General features: G+C 35.5%; 1 protein-coding gene across 2 annotated transcripts in view; it reads left to right on the top strand.

Moving 5' to 3' along the window:
- The window catches only part of BABAM2 (BRISC and BRCA1 A complex member 2), a 340,273-nt gene that overhangs the window by 56,186 nt on the left and 270,439 nt on the right, over positions 1-13,648 (top strand). The window lies entirely within an intron of this gene.

The raw sequence follows: 13,648 nt of genomic DNA, 5'->3' as shown, positions 1-13,648 counted from the left end.
GTATTAATGAAACAGTTTATGAATATGCATTAGAAAATTATTAAGACTAAAACTTCCTACAGTAGAATGTTTATTACTCAATAAAGTAATGCTAATTCATAGCATTTGGCTTAAAATATTGTTATTTTATGCACTGAAGTAAATATACAGACATACAAGGTTAAAGGCACATTTAAGACATCATACCATCTGAAGATAGAGCATTACAGCCCTTTCCTAATTAATCTGACTTTTTAAGCATCAGCAACATAGCAGATCCCCTCTGCTATACCTGAGAACCACACAGCTCATTTTCCTGAGAACTGTCTTTTATTGTGAACACTGAAATAACTGGGCATGCTTACCGTGGAGAAAGGAAGACTAAAAGAGGAGGTCATTTGCAGATGACTTACGGGCTGCCATGTAGAATAATGCTTAAGGAAGAACTAGCATTAATAACCAAAAGCGATTTATAAGCATATATATGTTTTTTTCAGATATAAGCAAAAACTTTTTCCAGCAACTAATAATTGCCCAGCAACAGACTGTGCTGCCTAATGAAGCAGTGAGCACAGGTTACCAAGGAGTGGTCTTCTTACCTTTTCTTCATTCCCTTTGTTCTCTTCTTTCATTTCATTTTGTCCTCTAGATCTCTGCTGCTCGTCATGGTGCTACTAGCCGCATGTGGCTATGGAGTACTTGACATATGACTAGCCTGGATTGAGATGTGCTGTAAGTGTGACACATCAGATTTTGAAATAATGTAAAATACCTCACTAATTAATTCTTTATTGATTGCATGCAAATGATACTATTTTTATGTATTGGATTAAGAAAATACTTTAAGATTAACTATTTATGATTATTTATTAAATATTTATTAAGATTAATTATTAGTTCCATAAGGAATAAACACTCTTTACCCTAGCTCTTTCAGTGGTTATATCTAAAGAATACATACAGCAGTTACTTGAAGACTCTCAAAAGTAAATAGTAAGAGACATACTAAGAAGAGAAACCAAAGCTCAAAGAATGACCCATATAGACGTTAGTTTCTTGTGTGTCCTGCCACTCCCTCCCCACCACTCCCAGCTTTTTAATTTTGTTCAGACTCTAGGGGCACCCTGGATCTTGGAACTATGCAATGGATGTGGACAGAAATAGCTCCAATGAAAATCCTCTGTCTTGGGTCAGAAGACAAAAAAAAAGGGGGCCCTTTGGAATGGAGCTTATTTAACTCTTCTGGCCTTTAACTCAGAAAAGCTCCAGTTATGAAACTGGACTCCTGCAGCAGCCTTTCATTCTCTTCTATTGTCGCTTCACCTCCAGGTGGACACAGTCATGGGGAATGCACAAGAATATGGGGAGGCTAAAACTCCCATTTTCTAGCCAGAGCACCAGGAGAAGGTACCAGAGAGTGTAGCAGAGAGGAGGAAGCTGGAGAAAAGGATTCTTCAATTTGTGTATGAAGTCTCAGGCTTATCCTCGAGTTGCGCGAGTATGCAACTGGGCAGAATCAAGATAGCAAGGCTTTGAGAATTGAACTGTCGTGTGGTTCAGTGACCAGATCCCAGACTGGTTTCTCAGTAACACACACTTGGGGAAAACCAGAATAGCATTATAAGGCTTTGAAAAATATACTGACATTTGAACCAAGTCCACAGAAGATGGTTTAGCACTTTCGCTCTGAACCTAACTTTATGGTTATCCATTTGGTAACTTAAATGAGAAAGTCCTTGTAAGACACAAACTTCTAAACTCACTCAAGAAGAAACAGATATACTGGGTAGTCCTATATCTGTTAAAACAATTGAATTCTTAGTTAAGAAAAAAACCTTTCAAAAGTAAAACTGCAGGTCCTTATTGTTTCAGGTGAATTCTACCAAACATTTAAGGAATAAATAGCACCAGTTCTACACAATTTCTTCTAGAAATTGAAGTGGATACAAAATTTCCCAGCTCATTTTATGAGGCCAGCATTTTTCTGATACCAAAATCAGTCAAAGAAAGTTCTTTCTTGTACAAAACAAACTATAGACCAATGCTTCTCATTTGAAGAGAAAAGCAAAACTTTAAAAAATGTATTAGCAAATTAAATACAGCAGGGAAAAAAAATGCATCATGACCATGTAGGTTTTATCCTGGGAATAAATGACAGATTCAACATTTGAAAATCAGTCAATGTTATTCTCCATATTTACAGACTAATACAAGAAAAACCATATGTCATATCAATAGATGTAGAAAAAACATTGAACAAAATTCAGAGTCTGTTCATGATAAAATCTCTTAGCAGACTAGGAATAGAAGGGAATTCCCTCAACCTGAACGTGATAAAGGACATCTACACAAAAACTACAAACAACATCATTCATGATGAAAGACTAAATGCTTTCTTCCTAAGATTGAGAACAAGGGGAGGATGTTCACTTTCCGAACTCTGATATACTGAGTCATAGACATTGTAGTAAAGCAAGAAAAAGAAATAAAAGGCATACAGATTGGAAAGAAAAAAAAAAAAAACTGCCTCTATTCAGATATGACATGATTATGCAGAAAATCCAAAAAAATTTCTAAAACTCTTCTAGAACTAACAAATGGCTTTTCCAGCTTTGGAGGGCACAAGATCAACATAGGAAAATCCATTGTATTTTTTTATACTAGCAGAACAGTTGGAAACAGAAAATTTACAAACAGTGCCATTAAAATAGCTACTCTCTTAAAAAAAAAAAAAGAAAAATGTAGTTATAAATCTAGTAAGATACCTTCAGGATCTGTATTATATGTAAGGAATAAAAAAACTCAATAAGTGGAAAGATATGTCTGTGGATTAGAAGACTGAATATAGTTAGGAAGTCAATTTCTTTTTGTTAATCTATAATTTTAGTACAATTCCCATCAAAATCCCAGAAGGATTTTTATAGATATTGACAAGAAGATTTTAAAGTTTATTTGGAAAGGCAAAAGAATTAGACTAACCAAAGTAATTTTGAAAAGAACAAAGTTGCATGAATCAGACTACTAAATTTTAAGACTTAATTTCAAGGGCAGGCAATATTAGCCAAAGAATAGACACATCAATAAAACTAAATTGAAAGGTAAATAACCATGGAAATGTGATTAATTGATTTTTCATGATTATACAAAAACATTCCAATGGAAAAAGGACAGACTTTGGCAAATGGTGCTAGAATACTTGGGCATCTATATGCCCAAACAATAAAAAATAAAAATAAAAAAAGGAAGATAATAAAAGAAAAAGAAAAGGATCTTGACCTTTATCTTAACCCTTGTACAGAAGATAACCAAAATATAAAATTTCAAACTATAAAACTCTGAGAAGACAACATAGGAAGGAGTCTTTGTGACTTTAGTTAGGCAATGAATTCTCAGATACAACATCCAAAGCAGTTCATCAAAGAAAAAGGTTTATAGATTGGATTTCACCAGTTGTGAACTTCCGGTCAAGATGGAGGCATAGGTTTGCCCCCTTGCACAACCATGAGAAGGATCACAACTAACCTCAAAACAAAAACACCCAGAACTACCACAAAATAGAACTGTATGGAAGTCCAACAACCAAGAAATTAAAGAGGCCATATTCATCCAGATGGGTAGGAGGGGTGGAGATGGGCAGCCGGGAGGAGAGGGCATGTCATCACCAAGCCCTTATTATATGAAATGTTAAAGGGACTTATTTCAGAAAAAGATCAAAACTCTGAACATTAAAATGACAACAAATTCACAACTATCAACAACTGGAATCTAAAAAAGAAAAACAAAAACAAACTAAGCAAACAACTAGAACAGGAACAGAATCATAGATATAGGGATCATTTGGAGGGTTATCAGCTGGGAGCGGAGAGGGGGAGAATGGGGTAAAGGGTGCAGGGATTAAGGAACATAATTGGTTGGTACAAAACAGACAGGGGGAAGTTAAGAATAGCCAAAGAATTTACATGCATGACACATGGACATGTGAAGTAAGGGGTGGGAGGGGGGGATTGCTGGTGGGAATGGAGTTACTGGGCAGAGGGGGACAAAGGGGAAAAAATTGGGACATCTATAATAGCATAATCAGTAAAATATATTTAAAAAAATATGGATTTTACCAGTTGAAAACTTTTGCTCTGGTGAAGATACTGTTAAGAAAATGAAAAGATAAGGTGTAATGGAGAAGTACTTGCAAAGAGGTCAGATTTCCAGAACATACAAAAAGTCCTCAAAAGTCAACAATAAGAAAAGAACTGAATAAAAACCAATGGGCAATAGATTTGAACAGACATCCCATTAGAGAAGATCTACAAATAGCAAATAAGCCTATGCAAAGATGCAGAACTTCCCTGGTCATTAGGGAAATGTAAATTAAAACCATAATGAGATTTCATGACACATGTATTAGAAGGACTAAAAACAATAAGACAATGACATCAACAAATGGACCATATCAAGTGTTGGTGAAAATGTGTAGCAGTTGGAACTCTCATGCATTGCCCGGGTGACTGTTAAATGAAACAGCTATTCTGGAAAACAATGTGGCAGTTTGTTTTAAGGTTAAAGATATACTTCACATGACCTAGGGATTCTACTCTTAGGTATTTATCTAGAAATGATAATCATTTTCTAGAAATCGAAATTTTATGTTTACACGAAAACATGTACATGGATGCTTGTGGCACCATTATTCATGATCAAAAACAGGAACTCAGATGTCCTTTATTGTGTAAATGGATAAACAGATTGTGCCGCATTCTTACAATGAAATACTAGTCAGTTATAAAAAGGAACAAACTATTGATACATGCACTTAAATGTATTGATACCTTTGGCTGATTCTTAAATACCTTATGCTAAGTGAAAGAAGCCAGTTTCAAAAGGATATATACTGGATGATGTCATTCATATGACATTCTGGAAAATGTGAAACTTAAGGAACGGAGAGCAGATCAGAGGTTGTCAGGGGCGAGGGATGATGGGAAATAAAGGGATAGCAAGCGGGAATTTGGGAGGGTGATGGAATTATTCTGTATTCTGATTTTGGTGGTGCTTACACAGATCTATGCATGTGAATCTATTCATGTGCTAAAACTCATAACTGTACTCAAAAAAGGTGAATTGTACTGTATATAACTTGAAACTCGGAGTGCCAACCCAGAATTGGAATAGCATCTAAGAATACTATGATGGGCTGTAAATAGAGAGGTACATCTAAGAAGGTTGAAATATAATAGGGATAAATTTAAAATCCTGAAACAGAGTGTGAAATTTAGCTGCCTACATTAAGAATGAAGACTATGTGGCTGAACAATAGAGTACATTAAAGTCTTGAAGCTTTTAGTTGATAGGAAGCGTAGTATGAGTCAACATTGATGTACCTGCCCCTGCCCCCCCAAATCTATTTCAGTTTGCAATTGTATGTATTTATGGAAAATTTAGTATCTAAAATGAAGCCTTGGAAATTTGAACATGATTCTGTGCTCCTTATGGTTAGTTCTAAGGGGATTATAGACAAAACTGGTACAGCTGCATAGAAGAGAGAGGAGTGAATGATAGAGGAAATTGAGACTAAGTCATATAAGGAACAGTGAAAGAAACCGGGGTAGTTAGCCTGGTCAAGAGGTGACTTGGTGGAGTTGAAAGAGAGGTCACAAGAACTGCCTGTAAAGGGAGTGGAAGGGTCATGATATTAAAGTGAAACTAGAATTGTTTCATAAATTCCTAAGAACCAGTGGATGGAATTTTAAGAGAGAAATTAAATTTCAGTGTAGGGAAACACTCGAGAGTGAGAACTAACTCTTTAGAAATGAGTCACTTTGGCAAAGTCTTTTGTCAAATTACTGATTGAACCTGCCTTCCCATTGAGAAGTTCCTTCAGCCTGGCATTTCTACAAGAGTCTTATCTGACCCTTATTTCCCATACTTGGAATTTCAGTAAATAATCATTTTATGTAGCAACTGATAGGGATAATTTTTACATCATTGGCAAAACTCATATTTGAGTTGTTTCTTTGCAACTGTTTTTTTCCTAGCAGTTATTTAAACTTTAAGACAGACAAAATAACTGGGGAGCCGGCCATGGGATTCACTTTGCAGACCTGGTGGCTGGGCCTTCCTGAAACGGTACATACCATGTAAAGATCGTTAGCTTCCGGGGCGCAAGTGTGTACATAAATACTATGTTGTGCCTGGAAATTCTGTGATTTCTTGTGTGCAACACATCTTGTGTGCGTCATATTATGAAGCGTTGTAAATGTGTATTTTCTAAAAGAGGAATTTCTGCCCCATTGGCCCCAATAGTGTAGCCTGGAACTCTTCAGGGAGAGATGAAAACTAAAACTTGAAACTACCATTTTGTTTTTTAGGTGGTCACAACTGCTAACCATTCTAGGTGTTTTGTTTCTTTACTTTTTTAAAACCTCAACTTATGTCACCTCTGATCCTATTTTTATTTTTTTGTTCTCTTGCCTATGCTTCTTTTTTTGTGAAAAGTTGAAATAAGCAGTATCCAAGGAGTTTGTACTCTGTGCTCGTTTCAGCTTCTCCAGGGTGAGATAAAGGAAATGCAGTGCTATTGCTCTTGTGTGTGATTCGTGTGGGTCTTTCCTGTGCCTTGAGGTCAGGCACGATGTTTTCTGCTTCCCGTGCAGCTCCCCAGGTGTGCAATATGTGCATCTGTGCACGGTGCGTTTTTAATAAATGTTCTTGACTGATTTACTGACTGTTCTCCATAGTGAGAAAACAATGCCACATTTTATTCCAAAGAGGCTATAGAGTATTGAGCACAGTGTTTCAGAGATCTTTGAGAAAGTCTGAAATGCAAGTGTAAGAGATTCTGAAAGGTATTTAAATTTACTTGTTTTGAAAAATACTCGTATTTTTTTTTTTTTTTTTTTTTTACCTCATGTAATATAGTAACTTTTCTCTTTCTAAAAAGATCCTCTCTGTTGAAGGTGTGATAATTTGGATAATTTGGTTTACATTGTTTATGTAAAAAATTACTATATGTTCAAATACTTTTGGCTGATTTAAAATATAAAAAAATATCATCTGTCCTGTCTGGTGTGGCTTTAGTGGGTTGAGCGCTGGCCTGTGAACCAAAGGGTCACCGGTCCGATTCCCAGTCAGGGCGCATGCCTGGGTTGCGGGCTGGGTCCCCAGATGGAGGCGTGCGAGAGGCAACCACACACACATTGATGTTTCTCTCCCTCTCTTTCTCCTTCCCTTCCTCTGTCTAAAAATAAGTAAATAAAATCTTTAAAAAATATATCTAAAATAAAAAGAAATTAACTTTCCCAGTACTCTCCTTTAAAAGGATCCATATGGAGCTTATTGAAAATTGAACATCTTTATAAGTATTCATTTTTTAAAACCATTCCTTGTTTTCTTTAAACAATTTTATTTATTATTTGTTTGTTTGTTTTTAGAGAGAGGGGAAAGGAGAAAGAGAGGGAGAGAAACATCACTGTGTGGTTGCCTCTCACGCGCCCCCAACTGGGGACCTGACGTGCCACCTAGTCATGTGCCCTGACTGGGAATCGAACCAGCGACACTTGCCATTCCTTGTTTTTAAAAATGGCTCATCGTAGAGTTTTTTTTTTTTTTTTAATGGAGAACTCCCTAATTGCATTTTCAAGATGATTTTATTTATAAAAAATAAATTTACTCATAACCATTGAGTAAATACTTTCTAATTTATTTAAGATTAAAGTGGGACAAATTTTTCATCACATTAAAAAAAGAGCTTTATTAAAGAGATATAATTTATGTACCACTCTTTGAAGCATTTGATTCAGTGGTTTTTAATGCATTCACAGATTTGTGCAGCCATCATTATTCCAGAACATTTTCATCACCACAAAAAGAAACCTTGTACTCGTGAGTGGTCACTGCCCATTTTCCCCTTTTCCAACTCCTGGCAACCATTTATCTAATTTCTGTCTCTATGGATATACATATTTTGGACATTTCATATAAATGATATACAATAATCATACAATATATGTAGCCTTTTGTGTCTGGCTGTTTTCACTTAGCATAAAGTTTTCAAGGTTCATCTACATTGTAGCATAGAACTACCTTCTTTAAAAATAGCTGAATAAAATTCCATTATTTATATGTATTTATATATATTTCACATTTTATTTACCCATTCTTCAGTTGATGGACATTGGGCTGTTTCTACTTTTTGTCTGTTGTAAATAATGCTGTGATAAACATTCATGTTCAAGTTTTTGTGTGAACATGTTTTCATTTTTCTTGAATATATACCTGGAGTGGAATTCATGGGTCTTAAAATAACTGTGTTTAACATTTTGAGGAACTGCCAAAGTTTTCCAAAGCGGTGGCACCGTTCTGTTCCCGCCAGCAGTGTACAAGGCTTTCAGTTTCTCCACATCCTTACCAAGAGCTGTTATATGTCACTTTGATTTTAGCCATTCTAGTGGGTGTGAAGTGATACTGCATTGTGATTTTGATTTTCGTAATGATTAATGATGTTGAGCATCTTTTCATATGCTAGTTGGCCACTTTCTCCTTTGAAGAAATATCTAAATCCTTCATCCATTTTTAAATTGGGTTGTCTTTTTATTGTTGAGGTATGATTGTACCTTATGTATTCTGGGTACAAGTTCTTTATCAGATACATGATTTGCCAAATCATATATTTTCTTCCATTCTGCGAGTTGTCTTTACTTTCTAGGCAGCATCCTTTAAGTACCAAAATTAAAAATTTTTATGACCTCCAGTTCACTTAGTTTTTTTTTGTTGTTGTTGCTTGTTCTTTTGATTTCATATGTAAGAAAACACTGGCTAGTTATAAAGATCTACTCTTATGTTTTCCTCAAAGAGTTCTATAGTTTTTGCTCTTACACATAGATCTTTGATTCATTTTGAGTTAATTTTGAAATATGTTGTGAGTTAGGGACTCAGCTTTATTCTTTAGCATGAGGATATCCAGTTGTTTCAGCACCATTTGTTGAAAAGACTCTAAGTCTGTTTAGGCCGCTATAACAAAGTATTATACATTGAATGGCTTAATGAACAAACATTTATTTTTTTATAGTTCTGGAGGCCAGAAAGTCTGGAATCAAGTTGCTGTCAGATTCGGTGTCTGGTGGGGGTCTGCTTCCTAGTTCAGTCTATTTTTTTGTTGTAACCTCACATGGCAGGAGCACGCAAAGGAGCTCTTTTGGGTCTTTTTGTAAGGGCACTGATCTCATTTATGAGGCTCTGCCCTTATGACCTAATTACCTGCCAAAGGCCCTACCTCCAAATATTATCACATTGGGGATTAGGTTTCCACATATGAATTTTAAGGGGACACAAATATTCAGTCTATAGCAGAGTTTTATTTTAAAAAAATTCTAATTGTGGTAAAATATACATAACATAAAATTTTAACATATTAATAACTTTTAAGTGTACATTTCGGTAGTGTTAAGTACCTTTACATTGTTATGCATTCAATCTCCAAAACTGTTTTCATCTTGCAAGACTAAAACTTTATACCCTTGAAACAACTTCCCACTTTCCCTTCCCCCTAACCCTTGCCAACTACCTTTTTTTTTTTTCTGTGTCTATGGATCTGACTACTCTAGATACCTCATATAAGTGGAACCATGCATTATTTGCCTTTTTGTGATTGGCTTATTTTGCTTACCACAACATTCTCAAGGTTTATTCATGTTTATAGCATGTGTCAGAATGTATGTGTTGATCTGTTTTACTGTTGATGGACACTTGGTTTGCTTTCATTAGACTGTTGTGAATAATGCTGCTGTGGACACGAGTGTACAAATATCTCTTTGAAACACAGATTTCACTTTTTTGAGTGTATTCTGAGTGTGGAATTGCTGAATTATATGGTAATTATATTTAAAATTTTCGAGGAGCTGCCATGTTGTTTTCCATAGCGGTTGCACCATTTTCCATTCCCACCAGTGAATGGTTCAAAGGGTTTCCAGTTTCTCCAAAACCTCATCAGCACTCATTATATTCTCCCTCTCTTTCTTTGCCCTGTTATGAATTATCTTGGTACCCTTGTCAGAATCAATTAACTATAAATATGAAAGTTTATTACTAGACTCTGGATCATGTTCCATTGATCAGAATGTTTTTCTTTATGTCAGCACCACACTGTCTTGACTGTGGCTTTGAATTGGGAAGTGTGAATTATCCAATTTTGCTTTTTCAAGATTGTTTTTTGGCCATTCTGGATTCCTTATATTTCCCCATGACTTTTAGGCTTGGTGCACACACACACACACACACACACACACACACAAGTCAAGCAGGGATTTTGATAGGGATTCTATGAAATCTGTAGAGAAATTTAACTAGTGTTGCCATCCTAACAACATTAAGTCTTCTCATCCATGGACAAGAGATGTCTTCCCATTTTTATAGGTCTTCTTTAATGTTTTTCAACATAGTTTTTAAGTGTACAGATCTATATTCTTTTTGTTAAATTTATTCCTAAGTAATTTTTATTGATGCTATTGTAAATGAAATAGATTGTTCATTAGTGATGTATAGAAATGCAATTGATTTTATACATTTATCTTATAACTTGTAACCTTGATGATCTTATTTGTTCTCATAGTTTTTCTTTAAATCCAATCTATAGGGTTGGCCAAAAAGTCTGCATGTTTCTTTTCCCTAAAATAAAAGACACATTTTTCATTTTCACCAATAACTATATTTGATTTGAATATTTTGAGTATGTTGGCTATTGCCTGCATGGCTGAACATTCATTGTTCTCAATTAATGTCTTGTTTTGATCGCTATCAACTTCAAGTGGTCTACCCGACCGTGGAGCATTGCTCAATGAGAAATCTCCAGCACAAAACTTTGCAAACCATTTTTGACATGTTTGATCAGTCACAGCACCTTCTCCATACACTGCACAGATCTTTTTTTGCAGTTCAGTTGTGTTTTTACTTTTCTTGAAATAATAAAGCATAATATACTGAAAATGTTGCTTATTTTCTTCCATCTTCAATATTAAAATTGGTACACAAAAATTCACCCATTTTCATGTTTTTTTTTTTCAACGCATGCTGATATGACAGCTGTCACAATAGAATCTAACAAAATTGTTTTGAATGAAGTTAAAGACAACTAAGCTCTACTAGAGTCAGCTGATGGGAGAAACCAAACAAACTTTTCGTCCAACCCAATAGATACCATTCATTTCTTTTTCTTGCCTAAGTGCCTTGGCTAGAAATTCCAGTACAATATTGAATAGAATTGGCAAGAGTGAATATCATTGGATCAGATTTTTAACATTTAATTGTTTGGAAATATGTATTGCTGACAATGTTCCTTTGAGAACTTGAAAATCCAGCTTTGTGTCTTCAGTAGAAACAAAAATAATAAGATTTCTTCTATTGGAATTCAGCATGCTAGTTATTTTTTGTTATTTTTTGAGCATCAAGGCACAATAGATTCTAGCTTGGCTTTTCCCAAAACTTTAATGCCTTTACTTTATTAACTTTATGAAATTTTTTTCTAAAAGCCACTGAAGTAAGCCAACCATAGGACTTTTAAAAACCTATCACTAATGTACATGTCCTCCTGAGGAATTGTGCATGCTGGGTATAGATGAATAAGAATGAATAATCGGTATTCCTATTGTCTTCACTAGGTCTTCTCTGTCTTGGCTTAGGTTAATGCGTTATAGTTGTCAGATTTGGAGAAATTTTATAATTTGTAACAGATTTAGTTGAAAACCAGAGATGAGGGTGGATAGTGTGAAGGGAGTGATTGTACTAACTTTTGATAGTTTAATTCTCCACCCAGCTTCTGAAGGATGTATTTGTGCTCAAATTTATTCTCTGCAGAAAGTGGCAGAATTAATAACTCTTCCATACTTTATTCCTTACTGTAGATTTTGTCAGTACTTAGGTATTCAATGTAGAGAATGGAATTTATTTCATATATTGAGCATTTCTCAAATGTACGTGTGTTCCATTTTGCCTTGTTGGAGACATGAAATAAGTAGAAGATCATGTTTACTTTGTGGATGCTTACAAGATGTTTAGGAAGATAAAGTATATGTACTTAGCTTAAACTGCTTTGTATTTGTGATTTTGTGTGTATGTCTTGTCTCTCACTAAATGTAAGCTCCTTGAGGATAACCATCTTTGTATTGACACAGTGTGTATCACAGTGCCTTGTAGCATGTGTTTATTATGAATTCTAAAAATTAATGAAACAATAAAAATAATATGATTACATTTCAATACTCAAGTGAATGGCATTAAACAGTATTGTTGAATTTCAGAAGTAATAACAATTAGTTTGTTTTGGATTTATTAGGGAAGTCTTCATGCAAGGGAAGATAATTAAGTGGGCTCATCAAGTGTGGGTAAGAACTGGGTGAGGGGAAAGAGCGTTTCAACTATGTGTCATAGTATTTGGAGATCAGCGAGCAGATCATATTGACTGGAATAGAACACTGGTATTGGCTTGTAGATAGAAGAATGGATAAAGAAGCAGGAGCATCATATTTTGGAGGCCTTAAATAACAGTTGGAAAAGTTTGTCCTTGCTCCATTTGATATTAGAGAATCACTCGAGTTTTTTGAACCAGGAAGTTTTGGGGCAAAGCAGTCCTTCGAGAAGATATCCTTTGTGATTAAGTAAGTATTATGGGCTGGAGGGAAACTGGTAACAGAAGGTGATTTAGGAGGATGGAGTAATAATTGAATTCCTCTAGTCTTGCCAACTTTTTAAGAGCAGAGTTTTTTGTTTGATCTTCAGTGCCTAGAATAGTGCCTTGAGTGGAGTTCAAACGTTTGTTCACTGGTTGCATGAATGTATGCGCTAGGCCATCTGGGCCTGGACAGAGCTGTTCGCAGCAGGAAATGCTGCATGAGAAGCGTTTGTGTCCCATGAGGATAAAGGGTAAGGGTAAGGCCGAAGGTGATACTAAATATTCAGCATGGTGATTAAGGAATAGCAGTGCCATCCCTAGAAACAGGGAGGTCATCTGGGGAAGAGAGGAGTGAGAAAAGGGACAGTGAGGAGTGTGTTTCTAGATTTGTTGAGTTGGGCATTGAAAGACATACATAGTGCATAGAGATAGAAAGGCTCAAATGAGAACTGAAGTGTCAGTGTTTAAATTTGGATATCACCATGAAGATACAGTTTGAGCAGTAAAAATGATAGGAGTGATGTAACTGCATGTGCGCATGAGTATTGTGGTGTGCACGTACACAACGTATACATGCCCTTATATACTAGGACCTGATACATGTGTGTTAGATTACTGGTATACCAATCTGCTCATTTGTATTAGCAGAATGATGACAATTGATCCTTGTGGTGAGTGGAAGGGGAAAAAGGGAGCTAAAGGAAACAGGAAAGAAACCGAGAGGTAGAAGAATTTACAACACAAATATGCTAAGGAGACTTTGTAATTTGTCTTATGTATTAAAATAATACTAGCAATAACAACAGTAGAATTCCCGTACCACTTACTGCTGTATACCAGACACCGTGCTAGGACATAGTGGTCTCTTTCATCCTCTCATGTGGTCTCTTTTTATCCCCACAACAAATCTGTGATGTTAGTAATATTTTATCCCCTTTTACTGTTGAGGAAACTGGAGTCTAAAGAAATTAAAACTTGCTCAAGATGACTTGAGTAATTAATTAGGAGATATTG

This window comes from Furipterus horrens, unplaced genomic scaffold, assembly GCF_987537825.1.
Source record: "Furipterus horrens unplaced genomic scaffold, mFurHor1.1.pri manual_scaffold_6, whole genome shotgun sequence".
NCBI lineage: Eukaryota > Metazoa > Chordata > Mammalia > Chiroptera > Furipteridae > Furipterus > Furipterus horrens.
Note: the sequence above shows the minus strand (reverse complement) of the source record. Positions and strands in the feature narration are given on the sequence as shown.